An 11,010-nucleotide genomic window follows, 5' to 3' on the forward strand; every position below is an offset into this window, starting at 1 on the left:
AATCAGCAGTTAGCAAGTTAGTAATGGCAATGTTAAAGTGAGGTTTTTAATTTTTAACCCTTCACTTATACTAGTATATTTCTTAAGGATAAAATGACCATGTTAACTAATTTCAAAAGTTTTGTAAAGGTTATTGTATATAAAGGCCTTTCTAAGGTGAAGATTTAATCCACTGATATCAAACTCACATTTAATTCTAACACTTGCATGTATTGTCACACGTGTAATTTTGTAATCAACTTTTTAATAACTGTTTTTCATTTCTTGCATCTGAAGAATGAAAACTATGGAATACTTCACAAATTTTCATATTATCCTTGTGCAAGCACCATGTTAATCTCTGTATTGTTGTAATTTGGGTATATGGGCTGCTGAATCATGTAGTATCTTCTAAATTTAAGTAGTTAATGATGCAATCTTTTTACAGGCTTATATCCTTGGGTGCCTTTTTGTAACAAGGAAGCCTTATTGTCCCTAACAATAATATTGATCTTATTTCCCTAAAATAATATGTATAGTGAAAAAAATTTATATTGTTCGGTCGATTGCTCACATTTGTATTTTTTGTGAATGACAATTTTAATTCTTTTTCATTTTAGATTTGATCATACTTTGAAGCACTTATAGCTAGATCCTAAGGTAATGGCTTTTTCCAGTACTTATTTATGCAACTGAGTTAGCTTTGTGGAGCTAATAGATTCAAAGTAAGCCTTGCTTAAGAGCTACTTCTAAACTTCTGCAGCTGACATTTTCCCAAATGAGGTCTTACCGGCACAAATGTCTACCTGACCCTTTATCCTTCTTCCATGTAGGAACAGACCAACAGAATATCCTATCTTTACAGCATAGTTTGTCTTACTGGAACAAAACTAATCTTAGTTACAAGTGATCATAGAGAGATGAACAGTTAAGACAGAAGTGTTCAGACTAGAAGGAATTTTATCAAAATATAATTGTTTATTATACTTAACATTCCAAAAGTAGCAAAAGCCAAGAAGCTGAAAAAATTGTTCATATGCATGATTACCTAATGTCTGGCCTGTCTACCTTCCAACCAGGCAGAAACTTACACTACTGACTTTCTATCACCAAATATTTTCATAGTTGCAGGAGAAGTCCATATGTTTCCCCACTTTATTAGGCCTTACATTGGTAATGTTTTAATCACAGTGTTTCCTCTTGCCTCCAGGCTGTAAATCTACAAATGGTAAACTTTAGGTCTATCTCTACCAAACACTGAGGTAGAGATAATGCAATAATACTTTAAGAGTTGTCTTTGATACCCTAACTGCAACAGAACAATGCAAAACATGTGCCCTTTTGTACTATATATAGTTATATAACTTATATTTATATGTGGCGATTTTATATTTCACACAGTGAAACTTATTAGAATTAGTTGATAATATGACAAATACATTGATACTTATATATTCCAATAAATAGAATTGGAATATAAATAATTAGGTTTATAATACATACTAGAATATAAAAAGTATCAATGTAATGTCTTCAGTATAATCTTGTGTTACCTTCTAAGTGTTCTTGTTCTTCTGAATTCACATGGTAAAAAAAAATGTTTTCCTCTAATTTATATGGGATTTTACTCTGTTGCTCTGTTTGGTTTTAAACTCACGTGTTCCAAACTGTTTTTCTCCACATTTCTGAAGCATTCCTATTGGTTATACCCAAATTTTGTTGATATGATGTCTAAAAGATATTATTCTTTTGCAAGACACATGGGTCTTTGGATCCCAGGTCCCAGTTACCCACATCATCAGATAACAGGGTCAAGACTTCTTACCTAGACCCATGCAACATTCCAACAGAAAGTAATTGAAGAGCCATGCCAATTTCTCATTTCCTATAATATTTCAGGCCCCAATTCCTTGAGAAGCAGGAATTAGCAGTAAACAATAGTGAAATGCAAGGCAACATAAAATGAAGGATGAGATCACAAAATCTGAGAGAAAGAACTGTAATTCCAACTTTCAATTTACAGATGACCAGCCCATATCTGTGAACAAGATCACAAAGTGTCAAAAGATTTTTGTTAATATCCCTCCCCTAGTGATTAATGAAAGATTCCAGTCCAGCATAAGTAGGATAGAAAAATAGCTCCTGGAAAGATACAATTGGTCTACCAAAGCCAGGAAAACGTGACTTAGAGGTCAAATGTAATTCAGAAAATATCATTAATTGAGAAGATCCTTAGTGCTTCAAAACAATGGTATGTCAGTAGAACTTGGTTCTGTGGTATAAAAATGTTGTCATTCTCATAACATTTAATTTCCTGCAAGTGTATTCTTTTCAAATAATCTTTGAAAAATCACATTCACAAGCCAGGCGCTAGTGGCTGATGCATGTAATCCTAGATACTCAGGAGGCTGAAATCTAGGATCAATGTTCAAAACCAGCCCAGGCAAGAAAGTCTGTGAGACTCTTATCTCGAATATCGGAAGTGGTGTGTGGCTCAAGCGGTAGAGTGCTCGCCATGAGCTGAAGAGCACAGGGACAGTGCCCAAGCCCAGACTTCAAGCCCCATGACCTACCAAAAAAAATCATATTCGCGAAAATACCATTTGACAAATAGATGATACTTAGTCACAATAGAGTTACAATAAAGTTGATTTATTTACACTGCACTAATGCCAATCAGGTACAACCATTTATTAAAGTGTAGAAATAGTACCACCTACCATTTGTGTTGTTCATTTGGTGCTTTCCAAAATTTGTTAAATATATCATCCTCTCATATTTCAAACCTAAATGTAAACTAATAAAGTTAATTTCATCACTTAACAAGGTACATTTTAAGAAGTCACAAATAGTTGCCTTATATGTTGTGTGACAAACATAAAATCTGACTTCTATTTCCATCATATTCTTCGATAATACTAAATTTTTTTTTTTTTTGGGTCCGGTCATGGGGCCTCAACTCTGGGCCTGGGCGCTGTCCCTCAGCTCTTCAGCTCAAGGCTAGCGCTCTACCACTTGAGCCACAGCGCCACTTCCGGCTTTTTTCTTTTTGCTTATGTGGTGCTGAGGAATCGAACCCAGGGCCTCAGGCATGCAAGGCAAGCGCTCTACCACTGAGCCACCTTCCCAGCCCGATAATACTAAATTTTAATTTTCTTTTTTCCAAAACTTATAGGTGGTAGAAAATATTATCCCATGTAAAATAAAATAATCACACACAATTGTACAAAACCATTTATAAAAATTGGTACTTAAGAATACAGTCTAAATCATTTTAAACTTTCTTGTTAACTAAAGATTAATTTTCCAAATAGATGAGAATAAAATCATATCTATGTGGTTCACATCTCCAGTCTTGCAAATTATTACAGATGAATGAATTATGGAAATATAAGCTGACATCAGTTCAAGTATATGCAGGATTGAAACTCCATGGAATGTATATAAACTTTTCAAAGTACTAATGGACAGTTTAACAGAAAGACTATCAGGAAGTTGAAACCAGAGAGGAATAATAGTAAAGACATTGAATGAAAAATGGACAAGGGGCAAGAACAGCTAGAATACTCAATGTTCACATGTGATAAAGGAAGTGGTAAGTTTGAAATAAATCTTGGAGAAGGGGTTGGCTGAGAATGATAGAATGAATGAATCAAATCCAGGACAATCTAATCCATTGGACAATCAGATGGACATATTTAATTGTAGCACACTTGCACAACCTTTGGAAATTCAGTGAAAACACACACAGAAATTACAACCAAACAGCAATCTCTAGAGAGTATGAATATGATCTCTCAAAATTTTAAGCAGTTAATGAAGGGCAGTCTTGGGAAAAGCAAACAAAACTATTCAAAGAGGGCAATTTGGGGTAGAGGAGAAATTTGAACAGATTTAAATAGCTTGTCTAAGGTTATAAATCACCTATATTTGCTGCAAATATTATCTTTCTTCTGTGAGTTCTCTGTCTGAACTGGATACTCCAGTCCTGAGCCACACTTGATAGCTTGTGAAGACAGAATGGAAGAAACAAGATCAAGAACCCATTACTCCATTGGAGAGAAAACAATCCTCTATATTTTCATATCTCACTTCACTACTCTATCTTCATACTTTTAAGTCAATTGATTTTGAGTTATATATTTCCATCTTTGTTCTGGAAAAGTAATTGATGAAAGTAATTCACTAAACATTATTTGTCATTTTTTTATTGTGCTGTTTACTTGTTCAAGGGAGTACAGTAAACTTCACCTCTGCATTTGGTTGCGAAGGTGAAAACCCAACATTGATGTTAATCAGGACAAGCTCTAATGTAAAACTTTGTCTCCAAAAAACCCAGTCCAAGAAACTGTGATCACAAATATTTTGATATCCTTTTTTTCTTTTTTCTTTTACCTTGGAAGTCTTCTTGTGTCTAAAGTGCCAACAGAAATAAGTACTCCACTAATTTTTGATTCAATCACTTCTAACCCCAAAGATATATTTTGCGAACAAGATGATTAGAGGAAACCGAAGAATACTCCACTTTTATCTTCTCTCTTAAGACTCTCCTTAGATTCCTTATCAGGAACAGTGAAGTTATTCTTTGCAAAATTATTTCAATAGATTATTATTTTCTCTTCGTCTTGCATTTGCTCAACAAGATGTATGGAGGAGAATAGAGTTAAATTACCCATACCTTGGAAGAAAGTGTCTGTTACAAAAGGACAATGATTCTATGTCCTACTTCTATGTCCTCCTTTTAGCTCTTGTCTGATTTCCAATTAATCACAGCTCCTTGCCTTCAAGTCTAGTGAAGCTGAAGGACTATAAGGCCTCCCCCACTGCTACATCTTGATGGTTTCTCCATTAAAATTCTTTTAAGTTGCCTCATTTTGATGTGGAATTTATTTTCATGTCTTCATTCAATCTATTCTGCCTTATAGTGAGCCAAATAGGCTCTGTAAATTCACTTTAGGTAGCAAAAATATTAAGACAATCTATATCAAAAAGTTTTTGCCTCCCTCCACTGCTGAAGACAATTTGCTTAGCTAGGGTTTCTAAGAACACTGTTTTCTTTTCTTTCTTTTTTTTTGTGGGGGGGGAGGTATGGTCGTGGGGCCAGAAGTCTGGGCCTGGGTGCTGTCCCTCAGCTCTTCAGCTCAAGGTTAGTGCTCTACCAATTGAGCCACAGCGTCACTTCCGGCTTTTTTCTTTTTGCCTATGTGGTGCTGAGGAATCAAACCCAGGGCCTCATGCAAGCCAAGTGCTCTACCATTTAGCCACCTTCTCAGCCCAGAACACTGTTTTTTCACCTTTTCAATTTGCTCTATTCTTTTCTGAACCCAAAACTGTTTGGCTTATGTAATAAGAGAAGTCTTCACTATCTCATGTTAACAAGGATATTATTTTTTTGTGAGTCACTTAGAAATGTGAAATAACTGGTTTGAAGTATCCAATCAGATTTTTTTCTGTGTTTCAGTGCTTCAAGTGAAAAAACATTGTGGAAAGTATTACAAACAGAAAAGTGTATACCCAATACCTTCTTTCATTGTGGAGGGCACTCTCGCCCTAAATATTTTGACCCAAATTATCTTTTTCAGAGAATTACTGTTTCGTAATTAAAGGTTAATTCACAAATTTTTATGTATTTTTAAAAAGAAATTTGAATTAAATTGCACTATAACCTAGAGGACGTACAGCAAGGTTTCTGAGGTTTGTTTGTTTAGTGTGAAAATGAACCATATTCACTCACATTGCTCCCTCTCCACAAAGTCTCCATGGATTTCTTTTCATGAAAGCCTAATTTCCCAGGTAATTTTAAATTTTCTTAAAATTTAATTTTAAATTTTCTTTAAAAGTTTCAACAATTAAAATTCACCTGTCATAATTTTAAAACTCTTTTGAAATTCCTTTATCAGAACTGGTATTTCACCAACCCTAATTCCCCCTTTACCATCAAAAACAGTTAACATGTTTTCACGATTTAGTGTCCATGTAACTATTAATCTCCAATGTCTTTGTTATGCGTATATGACCATATAAGATGATGCTGAACAAAATGAACTCCAAGATATGGAATCAGAGATTTTTATTTGCAGTTGTTTTTATTTTAATATATTATGTGATTTCTAGTTTCTTTAGATTTTTCCCCCATGGTTTATCCCTTGCTGTATTTGATTTTGGTACCCTGTGTATTGTGTATACATTTATCTAAATTAGGGACCGGAAGAGCAACATCATAATGGTGACACAAATGACAAAGGGCAAACCAATGCAATAGCAATACTCCCAAGACAATATGTTGGAAATATACACTACAACTTGTGAGAGGTACTGAAGAGAAGGAAAACTGTGAGAAAAATGAAGGAAGGGGTAAGCTTGAAAAGTTATGTATTCACTACCTTACAATTACTGTAACCCCACTGTACATCATTTTGACAATAAAATTAAATTAAAAAATAAGCTGCATAATATAAAATTTTACTGTACTGGTCTAGTTATATTATTATCTATATAGTAAAATTTTAAAAATCAATACTATTTGGCATCTAATTTGATTTAATTACCCCTTCTTTATCAGAAGGTCATCAAGTTGAATGTTATCCAACTAGACAATATTTTCACAATATACTTGCGTATTTTGAAAACAAATAAATTTAGCACTTTCACACACATAAAACCAAAAACAGTTTAATTCTATGGAAACCCATAACTTTTAAAGTTAAATAAGTTGTTAGGACAGAATATATGTGTTCTTCAAAATTCTTGTGACTAATAACTACTCCTTTTCAAATTCTGAACATTCCATACCTGAGAGATTCAAAACAGTACTTGTTTTCATGTTATGTAATTCTTCAATAGATGCAGTTTCCAATGGGGTGTTACAGATTTAGAAGTCAACAGGAAAATAGCCACATTCTGGTAGATGATAAAACTATGAAGCATCTGTAATAATACTTCAAGAGTAAGCAATCCCAAGCTTTATGCCATAAAGTAATCCTAGCCCAACAGTTTCCAACCTGTAAGGTGCACCTTAAAATTCCCTTAATTCACTTCATGAATAGCTTATTTCTACTGTGAAAAAGTACTACACCTCTGGTATTGTGATTCCCTCCTTGTTCTGCAAAGAACACCACAATAAACTTGCTTGCATCAGTTTTCCCCCAGTGGTACTCTTGAGATCAGAACACTTGCAAATATTATTTATATTTATACTTTTTAACTATCATTGATATTCAGGATACTAAGATCAGAAGATTATGGTTCAAAGCCCATCCAGGCAGGAAGGTTCCTTAGAATCTTGTCTCCAATAAACTTCTCAGAAAAAGCCAGACACTAGTGGCACTGAGGTTGAAGTGTTAGGGCAGATACCCTGAGCTCAGAGACAGTGTCCAGGCCCAGAGTTCAAGCTCTAGGACAAACCAATAAAACAAAAATAAAAATGAACCCAAACCTAGCATTTTTCTCATTGTATACAGAGGAACATAACTAAGGAAATTGCTTCCTTTGTTACATATAGATAGAAAAAAAGATGTCACACAATTATTCTCTTCATACCATGTTATACCAAACCCTCAAAAATGCTCTTTTTCTAAATTTATAAATTAATGTCATACATTTGTTGGCAACTCTGTCTAGATTATTCACATTATCATTTTATACATGAACTGTTGGGATTATCTATTAACTAAGTTCTAATTGTAACTCTCTTGAAAGAATAATCTAGGCAAATTGAATGCCAGAATCATTTGTGAATTGGTCAATTAAAACCTCTACTTAAAAATAATTTTGTAGCAGGGCGCTGGTGGCTCACACCTGTAATCCTAGATACTCAGGAGGCTGAGATTTGAGGATCCCGGTTCAAAGCCAGCCCGGGCAGGAGAGACCTTGAGACACTTATCTCCAATAAACCACCAGAAAACCGGAAGTGGCGCTGTAGCTCAAGTGGTAGAGCGCTCGCCTGGAGCTGAAGAGATGAGGGACAGTGCCCAGGACCAGAGTTCAAGCCCCACGACCGAAAAAAAAAAAAAAAGAATTTTGTAGTATCCTATAGAATATGGAATTACAAACAAAACCAAACCATTTATTTTGAATCTAAATTCTAATTTAGCAAGGTCCACAAAGTCCTATATTAGACTAACTTTGCTATTTCTCCAGGCTTAACTTTTGTAAACCTTCATCATTTCTTTGGCATCCAACAGAATGACGCTTTTTCAAATTTTGGATGGCAATCATGAGCTCTTTTGCATCTAGTAATGTTCTGTAATGAAGAGAGCAATTAAAACACAACCGAGGATTATATATATGAGTTGCATTTCAATAGGAAATTTGACTTCTCAAAACATAACGACAAAATTAGCCCAAACTTCCAACTTTGTATTCCTTTCTTCTAATTTGGTTTGTTTCATTGAGACAAAATTATACTACCTGGTCCAGGGAAGGTATCGCTATGTAATTCTACTCTCTAATCTCCTGTCTTAGTATGAGTTCTAGAATTCCAAGCTTGTATCACATTGCTCTGCCATAGTTTGTTGGTTTATTTAATCTAGAAACACACTAGCAATTCTGAACTTCTCCGACGATCTTATCCATTGACTACTCAGACTGTTTATGTACTATTTTCAAAGATGTTCTAACATATGACACAGGATATGAACATTTTCAGATGCACTTGCAGGGGTCTCTGAATCATTCCTCCATCATCCGATCCCTTTAATAATGATTACTTGACTTTCTTACTATCTCTGGTCCCTACCTATGTAATAGTCTCAAACTTTTTTGAAGAAAGTTCACTTGAGGACTTTTTAATATTAAAATTTATTTCTTGATTCTAGTCTTACTCAGGACATATTTTCTATTGTTTTCTAACTTTTATACATTTTCTGAGAGTTGTTTCATTTGTGTACTTGTGTGTGCACATGTAAGTGCCTCTGTGTGTATGTGTATGTTTGTATGTATGTATGCAAACACGTCAATTCTTATTCAACAATCTTGCTCATAACTGGTATTCCATCATGTGAACCATTCTTCCAATGCAGGTTTTCCTGGTTAATTATAGATAGTGTCTCAAAAACTCTTCTGCCCAGGCTGGATACAAACTGAACTTCCCAGACTTCTTTACATCCTTAGGTTTTATTTTTCCAGGAGTATCAACTTTTAAACTACATACATTTTTGTGAGTATGAAGTCTAAGCTGTAGCCCAGATTTTTAACTCAAGAATTCATATAAAGTTAGATGAACATACACATTACATGTGCTGAGTGTACACTGTTAGAAATATGATCTTAAGCTGGTTGGTGGTGAGATCTGAGAATTGAGGTTCAAAGCCAGACAGGTAGGAAAGTCCTGGAGACTCTTTTCTCCAATTAACTACAAGAAAACTGGAAGTAGCACTGTGGCTCAAGTGGTAGAGCACTAGCCTGGAGCTGAATAGCAGAGGGACAGCGCCCAGGGTTCAAGTGTTCAAGTGCCACGACCAACAACAAATATATATATATATATATATATATATATATATATATATCTGAAAAGGAAATAAAAAGAAATATGATCTTTGCCACCAGGATCATTGCTAGTATAATACCTTTTCTCTCAAGATGGACTTTTTTCCATTTAAGTCCATTCTCTTATATGTGCCTGGCATGGAACCAGAATCATTCTTCTATTCTACTTTTTACAAATTTGCATGATTAGCAAGTGTGATTTAGCAAAGGAGTGGCCTCATACTTCATGATCCACTTAGAAGAAATGCTTTCACTATATCACTTCTATAAATCTACATACTGTACTTTATTGTTTCAATGTTGTCTTATTTGTAGAGTCTTCTATATTGTATTGAACACTTAAACACAGAACTTCTCCTTCTCCTATTATTGTTATTGTTTCTCTTACTGTTAACTCTTGTACAATTGGAAAATAATGCACTGCACATACACTCACAAAAAAAAGATCTGAGAACCCTCTTCACATTTAAAATTCACCTTAATTTACAGAGCACTTATGAAGTTTGAACTCAATGTACTCATGGATAATTTATAAGCAATTTAAATTTCATATTTTTTCTTTACTAAGTTGTCTCTGAAACACTGCTACATGATGTCCAAAGGTATCCTTGTTCTATTTCAGTGAAGCCAGCAAACATTCATTATACCTCAAGCAGCACCATAGATGTTACTGGAAGTAACGATTAGTGGATGTGGAGACTGATCCCAGGAGACTAATTGCACCTAGAGGTATGACAAAGTTCAAGTTAACTTGTGCTTTCCTTTTTACTGTACAAGAAAAGGATCCATGGCTTGAAGGAAACTCTGTCCCTGACGTTTAGAGTGTGTTTTTAATTCATATAAAACTTGTCTGTAAAGTTCTGATTGAGAGTATTACAAAAGGAAATAATGTGTCATTTGAGGGCCAGCATAAAACAAAAGGAAATAACGTTGTTTTAAAAGTGCTCTACTGCAAAGAAACAAAGACATGGAAATTTTAAAGTGCTTTAAGGATGGATATTTCACTTCTGAGATGATTCTCTTGTTGCAGGATTCAGTTATCCATTCCTTTAATCTGGTCCTGAGTTCTCTATAGCAATAAGTATTCCAAAAACAGCAGGATCCAGTGAGTATAATCAACAAAAGCAGGCTCTTCTCAGACCAGTACTCCTTTAAGAAGGGTCCCAAAGAAATACCTGGGGTTTTTTTGTTTGCTTGTTTGTTCAGTTTGTGCTGGTTCTGGGGTTTGATTCCAGAGGCTGGACTATGTCCCTGAATAGATGTCTTCCTGCCCAAGTGCCCCCAAAGTTAGTACTCTTCTGCTTCAGCCAAAACCCCACTTCTGGCCTTTTTGGTGGTTAATTAGAAATAAGGGGTTGACAGACTCTCCTATATGGGTTTGCTTTGAACTGTGATAATGAGAAAGCCAAGTGATGGACTGGGTAGGTGGCTCAGTAGTAGAGTGCTTGCCATGCATGCATGAGGCCCTGGGTTCAATTCCTCAGCACCACATAAGCAGAAAAAGCTGGAAGTGGTGCTGTTGTTCATGTGGTAGGGCACAAGCCT

The 11,010-nt window shown here is 35.0% G+C and overlaps 1 pseudogene; it reads right to left on the bottom strand.

Moving 5' to 3' along the window:
• Positions 1-280: 280 nt before the first annotated feature.
• On the bottom strand, positions 281-380 carry LOC138841287 (U6 spliceosomal RNA; annotated as a pseudogene).
• Positions 381-11,010: the final 10,630 nt, after the last annotated feature.

Source organism: Dipodomys merriami, unplaced genomic scaffold (genome assembly GCF_024711535.1).
Source record: "Dipodomys merriami isolate MVZ:Mamm:240054 unplaced genomic scaffold, mDipMer1.0.p SCAF_3115, whole genome shotgun sequence".
In the NCBI taxonomy this organism is placed as follows: domain Eukaryota; kingdom Metazoa; phylum Chordata; class Mammalia; order Rodentia; family Heteromyidae; genus Dipodomys; species Dipodomys merriami.